The sequence below is a fragment of the Triticum aestivum genome, chromosome 2A, assembly GCF_018294505.1.
Source record: "Triticum aestivum cultivar Chinese Spring chromosome 2A, IWGSC CS RefSeq v2.1, whole genome shotgun sequence".
In the NCBI taxonomy this organism is placed as follows: domain Eukaryota; kingdom Viridiplantae; phylum Streptophyta; class Magnoliopsida; order Poales; family Poaceae; genus Triticum; species Triticum aestivum.
In genome coordinates, this window is record NC_057797.1 from 299,425,169 (window position 1) to 299,440,724 (window position 15,556).

The window sequence follows — 15,556 nt, forward strand, 5'->3', positions numbered from 1 at the left end:
GATGTGTGTTTTTTTGTAGTGACGGACAGATTTGTTTGCTAGTGCACACGGAGAGAAATAGTCCATGCAGAACCGAAGAGAATGCTATCTCCGATTACAAGTTCGAGGAACTTCACCGAAGAATATCTGCGTTGTAGACAAGAATGAGATACATTTGTTGAAGTCATGTAGGCGAGAAGATTGATGTGAAGGATTTAGCCCCTCGAAAATTATTGCTGACATGAAGCAATCCGTTCGGAGTTTCTGTCCGAAGAAATTGACTGTAGTGAATGGAAATCGAAGACCAAGTGAAGATGTAGTATTCATTTCATTGTTCTTCTTTCATTTATTTGCGTCATAGGACCTCCGTACTATTAAGAGGGGTATAGGCTCTCGAAGCTTAGATCCGCTATGATGCTCAGCCCAAAACCTATGACAGATGCGAGAGAAATCTCTTTAGGCTTCGAATCATTACGTGGCAGCAATAGACATTGTTCTACATGCGGCATGAGTTATCTTTTGAACTGGGGAGTTAGCTTTACTTGCTCCGCAAGTAATGTTACCATTGTTGTCACAGCCCTAGAGCTTGCTTGTAACTAGTGGCATTGCATCCATGCATCATGTCTAAATTTCTTTAAATTTGAATTGGGGAATTGGAGATCCTCAGAAATCATTTAAAAAAAAGATGATCAACATTAAAAATTGCTTCAAATGTTTCCAAGGAAATGTTCCTTTTCAGCTTTGAAAAATATTGGCAAGAATAAATTGCCAACCAATATTTTTGGAGTGATTGAAACATTTATTTTGGGCCTTTGAATTAATTCAATAACTATTTGCATTGGATATATTTTTTTTTGATATATAAATAATATATGTCCAATAATAATGGAACATTTTATGTGGTTTGGTATATTTTAGTCCTAGCCACATAACTATTTTCAGGATTTTATAAAATGGTTTAGTATTTTACTAAACTAAAACAACACAGAACAATATTAAAAAAACAACAGAAATAGGAAAAGCAGAGAGGAGAGAAATCTTACCTGGCGCTCACCTGGTAGCCCAGCCGGCCCAGCTCCTGTGCGGCCCAGCCCATCTGGGCCTCCCCTGTCGTCTTCCTCCCTGCCAGGAGGACGGGCACGCGCCCGGCGCGCGCGGCCACGCGCCCCGGCCACCTCCTGCTTCCCACCGCTGCCCCGACGCGCCTGCGAGTGCCACGCACTCCCCCTCGCCCCCTGCACCTCTCCTCTCTCCCCCTGGACCCCATCCCCTCCTCTGCTCCCCTCTCGCGCACACCACCGAGCGGAGCTCGCCGTCATCGTCGCCGTACCCGTGGCCACCGGCCACCCCTAGCCTCGCCGATGCGCTCAAAGGCTCCGCCTCGACCCCCTCCTCCTCCTCACCGAGCCACGCCCCTCCAGAAGCCCCGAACATCCTCTCCGGGCTCGTCTCCTACCTCGGACCCGCCGGTCGCCGTCGCCCAAATTCGTGGAACCCCGGCCGTTCCCGAGCAAGCCGAGCCCCTCTTCGTGATCGCTGTGAGCTCCTCCACCCTTTCCCCCTCTTCCCCGCTTCATTTGATCCCGCCGCCCTTGATTGCCGTAGCCGTCGCCCCTTTATGGCCGAAACGCGCCGCCGCCTGAGCTCAACGTCGGCGTAGCTCCGGTGACCATTTGGTCACCCTGGCGTGCCTAACTCGCTCCCCGCATCGCGTAGCGCTCCGCTAGCCTCTCACCTCGCTCGTTTGCACACCGTAGCACTAACTCGCCCCAACCCCGAGCTCCGGCCGCCGCCTCGGGCTCCACTCCGGCGAACCCCGGCCACCCCCGCACCTCCCCTTGGTCTCCCTAGATGCACGCGGTCATGGGCTACCTCCTGGTGCTCTTCGCGCGTCCAACCGCAGCCCATAGCGCAACTCCGGCGAGCCTCCGCCGCGAGATGTGGTCGCCGGCGCCTAATCCGGCGACGCTGACGTGGCGTTGCCATTAGCGGCTAATCCCCCCCAATTAGCACACTAACAGACACTGACAGCGGGCCCCGTAGCGGGTCAAAGCCCGAGTCAACGCGGGTTTAGTGTATGTCTCACTGACCAATGGACCCCACGGGTCAGGTTTGACCCGGGGCGCCCAGTTGACTCTGCTGACGTCACAGTGACGTGGTGCTGACGCCATAAATCATTTTCTGGATTTATTATTATTCAGGAAATTTCAGAAAATGCCCTAAACTTCAATAAATCATAGAAATTCAACCGTAACTCCAATGGAAATAAGTTATATATGAAAAATTATCAGAAAAATTCAAGGAATCCATCTGTACCATTTTCATGCATGTTTGAACAATGTTTGTCCTCTGTTTTGGACAAAACAAATAAAGGGCATTTAAATAACCATATATGGAGTTGGAATTTGAATCATGTATTCAAACCAACTTCATTTAAATCATAGCTAGGTGCATTAGCCCAAAACACATTCATATTGCCATGTCATAGCATGCATCATATTGTGCATTGCATTGATCGTGTTTCTTCTGTGTTTGCCGGTGTTGTTCCCCCTCGATAGACGTTGTACCGACGATGTGATCGTTGACACTGATGAAGACTCAATGCTATCTTCAGAAGTGCCAGGCAAGCAAAACCCCCTTGTTCATTCCGATACAATCCCACTCTCTCGCTCCTGCTCTCTTTTACTGCATTAGGACAACAACGATTCATCTGTTACTTGCTGCGGTAGCTGAACCCCTTTATCCTTTGCATGACCTGTCATTGCCACAGTAAATAGATGAAACCCACTAGCATGAGTAGGAGTTGTTTGAGCCCTGTTGTGCCTACTCATTCATGCTTGTTTGTCATGCCTGCTACTGCTTAGAGTTGAGTCAGGTCTGATTCATCGGGAATGAATCAGAGGTGTGTGAACATGTCCTACTGTGTGTGAGCTAAGTGTGTGAACACGATTTGGTAAAGGTAGCGGTGAGAGGCCATGTAGGAGTACATGGTGGGTTGTCTCATTGAAGCCGTCCTTAGGAACTGAGTTCTGTGTTTGTGATCCATGATTCAGCTACTACCATGCATTGGGCCCTGAAACAATGACCCTCTCGACTTCTTATTCACCCTAGTCCTCTGTCCAGGAGTTGCAAGTAGTTTCTGGTGTTTGTAGTATGCTGGAGGCCGTGGCAGCGCTGACCGGAGGGGTGGGCTGTGATGCGGTAGGCACGTGGCACGGTGTACCGGGCGCCCGTTTGGTGTCTCGGGAACCCTGTTCACATCGTTTGGGGCTGTGAGCGAAACTCCGGCCGGATCTCCTCATGGATGGAACCCGAATAGGCGATAAACCTGGACTAGAGACTTGAGTGTTTAGGTAGGTCGTGGTCTACACCCACGTCGGCTTTCGCTTGAAGTCTGCCGAGCACATGTCGTGTGCAGACGCTAAGTGGTGGAAACATGTATGAAGAAGTACACCCCTGCAGGGTTAACATCATCTATTCGAATAGCCGTGTCCGCGGTAAAGGACTTCTGGGTTGCCTATATCAGTTCATAGACAAGTGAAAGTGGATACTCTAAAATACGCAAGATAAGCGTGAGTGCTATGGATGGCGTTCTCGTAGGGAGACGGGAGCGGATCCATAGTGGTGTATTGATATGGTGAATATGTGGACTCGTGTGCGCCACCTCAAAAGAGTTACTTGCAGTCGTAGTTCAGGATAGCCACCGAGTCAAAGCTGGCTTGCTGCAGTTAAACCCCACCATCCCCTTTGTTGATAATGATGCATATGTAGTTAGTTCTGATGTAAGTCTTGCTGGGTACATTTGTACTCACGTTTGCCTATTTTATGTTTTTGCAGAGAGACTTCAGTCTCGCTAGTAGTTCCGCGTGGACTTCGACGTTTAGCTTGTTACCTCAGCTACGATCTTGTGCCCTCGGCAGGATCTGGTAGATAGTCAGGCTTCTCAGCCTTTTCATTTCTAGATGTCTGTACTCAGACATGTTAAGCTTCCGCATGTGCTTTGACTTGTATGCTCTGATTGTTGGGTCATGAGACCCATGTTTGTAATATCTCGCTCCTCGGAGCCTATTGAATAAAATACTTGAGTCATAGAGTCATGTTGTGATGCCATGTTGTATTTGCACATATCGAGCATATTGTGTGTATGTTATTGAAATGCTTGGTATGTGTGGGATCTGACTATCTAGTTGTTTATCCTTAGTAGCCTCTCTTACCGGGAAATGTCTCCTAGTGTCTCCACCGAGCCATGGTAGCTTGCTACTGCTCCGGAACACTTAGGCTGGCCGGCATGTGTCCTTCTTCGTTCCTGTGTCTGTCCCTTCGGGGAAATGTCACGCGATGAATACCGGAGTCCTGTTAGCCCGCTACAGCCCGGTTCACCGGAGTCCTGCTAGCCCAGTGCTACAGCCTGGATTCACTCGCTGATGACCGACACGTTCGATGCTGGGTCATGGATGCCTGTCCCTGTAAGTTTGTGCCACTTTGGGTTTACGACTAGCCATGTCAGCCCGGGCTCCTTATCATATGGATGCTAGCGACACTATCATATACGTGTGCCAAAAGGCGCAAACGGTCCCGGGCAAAGGTAAGGCGACACCCGTGGGAATACCGTGCGTGAGGCCGCAAAGTGATATGAGGTGTTACATGCTAGATCTATGTGGCATTGAGTCGGGGTCCTGACAGCGTTGGTATCAGAGCTTGACTGCCTGTAGGATTACCAAGCCAAACTGGTCGAAGTTGAGTCTAGAAATTCTTTAGTTATATAAGGGAATTGATTATGGGATGGAACGTAAGGCTCTTTTTACTCCTTATACCTCATTCCCTTCTGATCTGAGTCATCTTATCTTTCCTACGGGGTTAAGGAACTAGGCTTTCTCTTCTTTCTATCAGGATCATGTGTTACTAATCCGTAGACTTATAGAATTGTTGGACTTAAGCCTCAGTCCAGTTCCTACTACTTCTGTATGATTATTGTTGATCTCGAGACCTTGATATTGTGCTTCTGAGTGGCTATGCCACCATTTTTGTAGCATGTCTCAAATCCTTTTGAGCATTTATAGCCGTTATGCTGTCCGAGTCATCCCAGGTTTCTAAATAGTCGGATGCATTTGCAAATCCCTTCCTTCTGTTTCCGATGTGCCATTGGTCAGATTAATCACACAAATCAGTGAGTTGAGGTACTTTATTGCCTTGACATATATGTTGGAGCTGGTATTATGACCCTAGGTGTCTTAGGGGATCATCTAGTAATTTGGCCATGACTTGTGTTCCAGTGTGATGATTCTGGCCTTTCTTCTCGAAAGCATCCCGTGATGCCACTTAGTAGTAGGTATTCTACTCCTTGGGTTTTGAACCCGAGATTCACCCTACTTACTTCATGTTGATAGTAATTGCTAGCTCCCTTAGGTTATTAGTAACCTCTGCGATAGTCCTTGAAGTCCGTGGTATCTTCTTCTTCCAAATACCATGAACTACTTATGGCAGAAGTTCCTCGTTGAACTGAACGATCACAACCAGAGTGCTCTTGATGAGTTCTCCATTATATATTGTGGCTCTGCCAGTTCTACCTTTCTGCATGGGTTATCCGGAAGAAATATGTTGAACTTCGTTCGACAAGCTAAACCATGCATCCACAACTCAGAAAATCGTATGTTCCTTGAGTTGTCCCTCTTTAGTTGTCTTCTGACCCTCATCTATCAATTGATAGTCAAGATTATGTGTGCATTCATTCATCGATGCCTATTACTCTTGTGGTCCGTCAAGCCATTCTATTCCGGAATGACTAGGAGAAACAAACTCCAGTACCTCATCCATATCTAGGATTTGGTCAAAGCCGTTGTATTCCGCAGATCAAAGTGCCAATCCAAATTTTGTTCTGTTCCACCTCGGAGTATCACCCTCTTTCATCACAAGAGTATCGTGAGAATTGCACACCCTCTTATGAATTCTTGATACAATGATACTTCTCGCCATCATTATTCATTCCTCGGTTTCGTGTTGTCGCAACCGGGTTGCCGACAAGTGAATCGTGATGTGTGAAATCAATACTCCTAGCAACCTCGTTGCTTGGTAGTTAAAGGACAATAATTTCATTCTTAGCGTGTTGGTTTTTGAATCATCCTTCTAAGACTGATTGTGCTACCTAGTCCTTATTTCCTGGTGCACTCTTTGATTAATGAGTTAGGATTTTGTTAAGTCCTCGCTCATTTGATCATATCGTCTTGCCCTGAAAAGCAAGGTTGTTCTTGAGCTTAGTAACATATCGGTGGTTCGTGATTTTCTGAATATCTTCTCGGAAGTATCACCAGATCGTCACCTGACTGTTATGTTGAGCTCGTGATCAAGTTGGTTTCTTGTAAACCACCCCTTCTCCAAGAATCTGTGTGGGATACCCCTAAGCTAGTTGGTCAAGCTAAACAACAACTTGGAGAGTTGGGAGATAAAAGCTTCCTGGCTAGTTCATGTTAAGGGATATCTTGTGTGTGTGTTGAAGAAAGATGATATCCTCATCAATTGATCCTCGAGACCAGTTGTTGGAGCTATTGTCTTGCCAAAACTTTGATTTTAGTGTGGGCTATTCTCAAATCAAATCAGAACCAACGATGTTCGTAATGTTGTCTTACTCGTGGATTTTCCTCGAGCATACACCATTATGTCTTTTTGGTCTGACCAATGCTATCACCGTGTTCACTTAACTATGGAATTCCTTTTAAAAGGAAACCCGAATGAATTGTTGTTGAGCCCATTGACAACATCCTTATCTCCTCCATGATTTTGTTGAACATTAAGTTAGTGTTGGAAACTTGTGTAGGCATTTTCTTCATGCCCCATTCATGAAGTATATGTTGGATGAAAGAAGTGACTTCCTTCGATTCACGTGCATTTGATGTAGGTTGCCGCCGTGGGTTCGAGAAAGTTAGTTTTGCTTCCTCTGGAATCGTCCCAAGTCAGTCATGCATTTGCAAAGTATACTGTGGTTTGGTAGATTAATTACCTCCACTCCATATGTATTCCGTAGCACACCAAGCCACTGATTGATTTGTTCAAGGAAAAGGAGTTGATGTGCTAATCCTAGGTCATGCACAAGACTTCGACATCCTCGATGATGGTTCCCAACCTGAACTCGGTAGTGTTTTATTATAAGACTACTACGTGGTCATGCTTGTCTGGGACAGCGTGTTCACATGTATATAGCAGAACCAGCTCATGTTTTGGAGCTTACTACCATAGTTCATTTCCCGAGAATCTCGCAACGTCATCTCATCGATTTGTGTTGCAAACTTTCATTTTCCCTTCTAGACTTGATGAGGCTGGAATATTATGTTACCAGCCAGATCTGAATCTCAGGCAGATATGATGGTTGGAACCTTTCCAAGATCTATGATGTAGGTCCCGACAAGGTGGATGTTGTGGCCAACACACCCATCCGGTAGACCTATTATTATAGTATCTTGTTTGAGGAAGTTGGCCACCTCCCCATAAGGACTTCGTAGGATTTACACCCTAGCTATGCCTTATGATTTTAGTGTTTCCAAAGTACGACCTTTAGCTGATGTTCTAGATACCAGACCATTTCAAGGAATGGGATACACTAGTACATCAAGGAGAACATTAGAAGCGGAGTGCTAAATGTCTCTCGGTCGATCATCCAGATTTCGTCCCCTTGGCCTCGCTAAGGTGAAATATGAGAAAGTGTTATCCTCCTTTGCATCTGCATCGTCCATCGCTGGTCATCATGGTAGCATGTTGTGTTGTCAGCACCCTTGACATGGATGTTGGTAAAACCCTGATGATTATGGAAATGCTCAAGTTCTTGAGAGCACGCACAATGCGCTAGGTGTTATCATCGACACTAACTGGGATGCTCTTAGTTTCCTCGGCAATGCTATGATCTTTTCAAACAGTGAATTCACTCTCTATTGCTGGGTTCTTCCCCAGTTACCAGAATCATTCCCAGCATTTGTATTTTGTTCCCAGCTTGCACCACCAATGTGCCATTCTACCATGGGTCTCTTCCATTTCCGGTGGTAAGCAAATTCATCCATTACGTTGTCTTCAACAAGGTAATCCACATCATCCATTTTAATCCGGATATGCCATTCTACCGAACCCCTCCAAATGGTCGCTCGAGAATTGCCTTAGGTTGGTATAAAGATTTTCGATGATCTCTGAATCAAAGGTAATTCTTTTTGCCACTTAAGGTAATAGTCTACGAATCACCCCTCCTCCAGGATGTTCCGCTGTGGCATCATGGAAACTCAACTCCTCGCTACGTTGACAACCGTTCACCACCCTTTTAAGCGTGGAATTGTTGTCTACCTAGTGAACCCTCGTCATTTGTTCCACTCCATTCCTCTAGATGTGTGTTTGGTGTCTCAACTCAAGAGTTGTTCTTACGTCTCTCCATGAACTGATCTTGAGTTGCTCGATCTTCAAGAAGAGTAAATCCTGTAGGGTTTCCCCCTTCTTTCTGTTGTTGTGTCGAGTGAAGATCTCGAAAGCAAAGACGTCAAGACCAAAGTGATGGAATGAATCAACCTCTTTGAGAAGGGCAAATGGATCATGAAGATTATGATAGTTGTGACTTCCCTTTTCCTCTTACCTCACGTCTTGAATCTCGAGGCGAGATTCTTGTTTAGTGGGGGTGAATTGTCACAGCCCTAGAGCTTGCTTGTAACTAGTGGCATTGCATCCATGCATTATGTCTAAATTTCTTTAAATTTGAATTGGGGAATTGGAGAGCCTCAGAAATCATTTAAAAAAAAAGATGATCAACATTAAAAAATTGCTTCAAATGTTTCCAAGGAAATGTTCCTTTTCAGCTTTGAAAAATATTGGCAAGAATAAAATGCAAACCAATATTTTTGGAGTGACTGAAACATTTATTTTGGGCCTTTGAATTAATTCAATAACTATTTGCATTGGATATATATTTGATATATAAATAATATATGTCCAATAATACTGGAACATTTTATGTGGTTTGGTATATTTTAGTCCTAGCCACATAACTATTTTCAGGATTTTATAAAATGGTTTAGTATTTTACTAAACTAAAACAACACAGAACAATATTAAAAAAACAACAGAAATAGGAAAAGCAGAGAGGAGAGAAATCTTACCTGGCGCTCACCTGGTAGCCCAGCCGGCCCAGCTCCTGTGCGGCCCAGCCCATCTGGGCCTCCCCTGTCGTCTTCCTCCCTGCCAGGAGGACGGGCACGCGCCCGGCGCGCGCGGCCACGCGCCCCGGCCACCTCCTGCTTCCCACCGCTGCCCCGACGCGCCTGCGAGTGCCACGCACTCCCCCTCGCCCCCTGCACCTCTCCTCTCTCCCCCTGGACCCCATCCCCTCCTCTGCTCCCCTCTCGCGCACACCACCGAGCGGAGCTCGCCGTCATCGTCGCCGTACCCGTGGCCACCGGCCACCCCTAGCCTCGCCGATGCGCTCAAAGGCTCCGCCTCGACCCCCTCCTCCTCCTCACCGAGCCACGCCCCTCCAGAAGCCCCGAACATCCTCTCCGGGCTCGTCTCCTACCTCGGACCCGCCGGTCGCCGTCGCCCAAATTCGTGGAACCCCGGCCGTTCCCGAGCAAGCCGAGCCCCTCTTCGTGATCGCTGTGAGCTCCTCCACCCTTTCCCCCTCTTCCCCGCTTCATTTGATCGCCGTAGCCGTCGCCCCCTTTATGGCCGAAACGCGCCGCCGCCTGAGCTCAACGTCGGCGTAGCTCCGGTGACCATTTGGTCACCCTGGCGTGCCTAACTCGCTCCCCGCATCGCGTAGCGCTCCGCTAGCCTCTCACCTCGCTCGTTTGCACACCGTAGCACTAACTCGCCCCAACCCCGAGCTCCGGCCGCCGCCTCGGGCTCCACTCCGGCGAACCCCGGCCACCCCCGCACCTCCCCTTGGTCTCCCTAGATGCACGCGGTCATGGGCTACCTCCTGGTGCTCTTCGCGCGTCCAACCGCAGCCCATAGCGCAACTCCGGCGAGCCTCCGCCGCGAGATGTGGTCGCCGGCGCCTAATCCGGCGACGCTGACGTGGCGTTGCCATTAGCGGCTAATCCCCCCCAATTAGCACACTAACAGACACTGACAGCGGGCCCCGTAGCGGGTCAAAGCCCGAGTCAACGCGGGTTTAGTGTATGTCTCACTGACCAATGGACCCCACGGGTCAGGTTTGACCCGGGGCGCCCAGTTGACTCTGCTGACGTCACAGTGACGTGGTGCTGACGCCATAAATCATTTTCTGGATTTATTATTATTCAGGAAATTTCAGAAAATGCCCTAAACTTCAATAAATCATAGAAATTCAACCGTAACTCCAATGAAATAAGTTATATATGAAAAATTATCAGAAAAATTCAAGGAATCCATCTGTACCATTTTCATGCATGTTTGAACAATGTTTGTCCTCTGTTTTGGACAAAACAAATAAAGGGCATTTAAATAACCATATATGGAGTTGGAATTTGAATCATGTATTCAAACCAACTTCATTTAAATCATAGCTAGGTGCATTAGCCCAAAACACATTCATATTGCCATGTCATAGCATGCATCATATTGTGCATTGCATTGATCGTGTTTCTTCTGTGTTTGCCGGTGTTGTTCCCCCTCGATAGACGTTGTACCGACGATGTGATCGTTGACACTGATGAAGACTCAATGCTATCTTCAGAAGTGCCAGGCAAGCAAAACCCCCTTGTTCATTCCGATACAATCCCACTCTCTCGCTCCTGCTCTCTTTTACTGCATTAGGACAACAACGATTCATCTGTTACTTGCTGCGGTAGCTGAACCCCTTTATCCTTTGCATGACCTGTCATTGCCACAGTAAATAGATGAAACCCACTAGCATGAGTAGGAGTTGTTTGAGCCCTGTTGTGCCTACTCATTCATGCTTGTTTGTCATGCCTGCTACTGCTTAGAGTTGAGTCAGGTCTGATTCATCGGGGAATGAATCAGAGGTGTGTGAACATGTCCTACTGTGTGTGAGCTAAGTGTGTGAACACGATTTGGTAAAGGTAGCGGTGAGAGGCCATGTAGGAGTACATGGTGGGTTGTCTCATTGAAGCCGTCCTTAGGAACTGAGTTCTGTGTTTGTGATCCATGATTCAGCTACTACCATACATTGGGCCCTGAAATATGACCCCGCTCGACTTCTTATTCACCCAAGTCCTCTGTCCAGGAGTTGCAAGTAGTTTCTGGTGTTTGTAGTATGCTGGAGGCCGTGGCAAGCGCTGACCGGAGGGGTGGGCTGTGATGCGGTAGGCACGTGGCACGGTGTACCGGGCGCCCGTTTGGTGTCTCGGGAACCCTGTTCACATCGTTTGGGGCTGTGAGCGAAACTTCGGCCGGATCTCCTCATGGATGGAACCCGAATAGGCGATAAACCTGGACTAGAGACTTGAGTGTTTAGGTAGGTCGTGGTCTACACCCACGTCGGCTTTCGCTTGAAGTCTGCCGAGCACATGTCGTGTGCAGACGCTAAGTGGTGGAAACATGTATGAAGAAGTACACCCCTGCAGGGTTAACATCATCTATTCGAATAGCCGTGTCCGCGGAAAAGGACTTCTGGGTTGCCTATATCAGTTCATAGACAAGTGAAAGTGGATACTCTAAAATACGCAAGATAAGCGTGAGTGCTATGGATGGCGTTCTCGTAGGGAGACGGGAGCGGATCCATAGTGGTGTATTGATATGGTGAATATGTGGACTCGTGTGCGCCACCTCAAAAGAGTTACTTGCAGTCGTAGTTCAGGATAGCCACCGAGTCAAAGCTGGCTTGCTGCAGTTAAACCCCACCATCCCCTTTGTTGATAATGATGCATATGTAGTTAGTTCTGATGTAAGTCTTGCTGGGTACATTTGTACTCACGTTTGCCTATTTTATGTTTTTGCAGAGAGACTTCGGTCTCGCTAGTAGTTCCGCGTGGACTTCGACGTTTAGCTTGTTACCTCAGCTACGATCTTGTGCCCTCGGCAGGATCTGGTAGATAGTCAGGCTTCTCAGCCTTTTTCATTTCTAGATGTCTGTACTCAGACATGTTAAGCTTCCGCTTGTGCTTTGACTTGTATGCTCTGATTGTTGGGTCATGAGACCCATGTTTGTAATATCTCGCTCCTCGGAGCCTATTGAATAAAATACTTGAGTCATAGAGTCTTGTTGTGATGCCATGTTGTATTTGCACATATCGAGCATATTGTGTGTATGTTATTGAAATGCTTGGTATGTGTGGGATCTGACTATCTAGTTGTTTATCCTTAGTAGCCCCTCTTACCGGGAAATGTCTCCTAGTGTCTCCACTGAGCCATGGTAGCTTGCTACTGCTCCGGAACACTTAGGCTGGCCGGCGTGTGTCCTTCTTCGTTCCTGTGTCTGTCCCTTCGGGGAAATGTCACGCATTGAGTACCGGAGTCCTATTAGCCCGCTATAGCCCGGTTTACCGGAGTCCTGCTAGCCCAGTGCTACAGCCCGGACCCACTTGTTGATGACCCACACGTTCGATGCTGGGTCATGGACGCCTGTCCCTGTAAGTCTGTGCCACTTTGGGTTTACGACTAGCCATGTCAGCCCGGGCTCCTTATCATATGGATGCTAGCGACACTATCATATACGTGTGCCAAAAGGCGCAAACGGTCCCCGGCAAAGGCAAGACGACACCCGTGGGAATACCGTGCGTGAGGCCGCAAAGTGATATGAGGTGTTACATGCTAGATCTATGTGGCATTGAGTCGGGGTCCTGACAATTGTGCTCAAGTTTCGACCATTTGACTCGTATTGTTCGGTCATTGGCTGCTCCACATGTCCAATTTGGTCTTTTCCCTTCAGGGAAGGTTGTGATTATAAATAGCCAGCCCACTCCAACATTGCATGTGGGCTACTCCTCTTAAGATTTCTGAGAAGATTGATTGAGCATCCCCTCTCCGAGTGATTTGAGTTTAAGATCCACCGAGAGAAAAATCAAGAGCCCAAACTTAGACGGTGGTTGAGCATCACAGTAGTTCCGTGTTAGATTTCTTGTACCTATTACTCTTGAGAACTGTGCATTCTGTAGATGGATAGGTGTCAGCATGGCTGTTGAAGAGTTGTTGTCTTCACCGAGCAAGATCTTCAACAACGAAGAGTGATTGTTGTTCGCGAATGCCGACTGAAGGTTTGGAGATCGCCGGCAAGTATCTACCATGAGTGAAATCAACTAGAGTCTACTCAGCTCTGAGTTGAAGGAGAATAGGGTGAAGAGAGTTTATCTTCCGTCTTAAGTCACAGCCCCTCCAACCAGATGTACTCCTTTGGCAGAAGGGCGAACTAGTCTACCAAATCCTCCTGTCGCCATCGAGCACCACTGGTTCATTCTACTTTACTGTAATTCCTTCAGCGGCTTACTTTCGTGCTCTATGACGATAGTTTATCTGATCATTTATCATCTATTGCATTTCATTCATATTTGTCATCTATGTTATTCTCGTCAGACTTCTTACATCGCCTATTCTGTTGCATTCTCATCATTCACCTAAATCATTACAGTCATTTCATTCACTTCATTTGAGTCTGTTCTCATACGTTTCTCTCGGTGTTCATGTCATGATTCATCGCGTGCTACTGCATGTTCGCCTGTTGCATTACCATCATTGTAGTTAAACATGTGGTATCTCAAGCCCGTACCATAATTGCTTCCTATGTCGGTAGATATGCTCCTCAACATCATGCTTGATTGAGTTCTTTTCTACCGAACCTTATTTCTGCTGCTAAGATTGGGATCAGTTCAAAACATTCCCAAGAATTTTTTTAATCTCCCATTGACCCCTCCTCTGGTCGATATACTCTCGGTCATAATAATTGGTATCAGAGCAGGTACTACCTATCTTTGTTTATTAAAGGTCTAACGTCCTTAGAGTTTTGAGTATATCATATGCAGGTAGATCCTCGCACTCAAAGGTTTCCTATCTTCGATGGAAATGACTATCTCTACTGGAAAGAGAGAATGAGAATCATACTTCAAGCTATCAACATAGATCTGTGGCAGATTGTGGAAAATTGATACACCATTCAGCAACCTGATGATCCTAATTCCGATGACAAAGCTAATATGTGGTTGAATGCTGAAGCGAAAGATAGCATCTGTAGTAGTCTGTCAAAAACATTTTCATTCAGTTCCAAAAGCTTGACACTGCAAACCAACTCTGGAATGCCATCAAAAATTCTCATGAAGAATTCATTGTTAGAACAGATCCTCACACTCAAATGCTTCATGCTATGTTTGCTAGTTTCAGAAGTCTTTGTAAGGAAAGTGCTATGGAACTTACTGATCGGTTGACAAATATTCTTGAAAGACTTCATCAACGAGGAGTAAAAGATATCACTGATAGAGATGTAGTCAACAAGCTGCTGAGCGCTCTTGATACAACCTTCGATTCAATTGTAGCTGAAATCAAGCAAAGACTAGACTATAAAGAACTTCACTATGTTGAGGTCATGACACTATTGTGTTTCCATGAAGATAAGGTGGAACTTGAGAGTGGAAATCAAGAATCTTCTTCCAAAAGTGAGGGGGAAATTCTCTCACACTATGGAAGCTCCCAAGAAGAGGATGTCGAGAGTCAACACACCATCACAAGGGAACTTGAAATGCTCACAGAAAGGCTAAGTGATCTCAGAAGACAAAACCTATGCCTCAGAAATGATGATGCATTATACTTGCCTCAATCCTCAAGAAAGTTACCTCCGAAAGAAATGAAGTGCTTCAAGTGCAAACAATTCGGTCATCTCATAGTAGATTGTCCTTGCTGGGAAGAAAAACCTAGCAATAGATGGAAATATCTTCACTGCAATGGTTTCACTCGAATGGATCATCATACTAAGCTCCCATAGAAAAATGAGTCTCCATCATCCTCTTCGACAAGACTACTCACTTACATGCAAGCTAAAGCAACAATCGTATCCAATATGAAGAAAATCTCGCAGCTGAATAGAGTATGTGCTGAAATGAAAATGGATTCTGAAGATGAGACATCTGAATCATAATCAGATGATGAAGAGCTTCATAGAAGGATAGGAAGGAGCAATGCCTTCATTTCCTATGAACCATCAGGGAAATCACTCAAATCGGATACTGATGATAATGCTTCAAGTGATGATGAGAAAATTGCCTTTTGTCTCATGGTAACGACCTCTAAGGATCAGGTATCAGCAAAACACCAAAAATCCGTGAATTGATGTTCTCCTCCATACATTACCTATGCTAAACTTGGTAAGATTGCCAAAACTCAACAATGTGAGCTTGAAAAGCTTGAGAAGAATCTTAGGAGATGGAGGATTACTAGTCGAAGAGATGGAGAAGAATCAAAAGTTGATCGAAGAGCATGATGGGTTTTCTTTAACTGTTGATGATCTTTCCAACCGATATGATTCCCTTTCAGTCGACTTCGAGAGTTCATCAGATGAACTCCTTAACAGGAGTCAAGAACTCGAGTCACTGAAAGAATCTCATAACACACTTGTGAAAGAAAAAAACTTCTCTATTAATTGAGCAATTTGTTCAACTTCCTGATGATTTTGTGCCTCCACACTTACAAT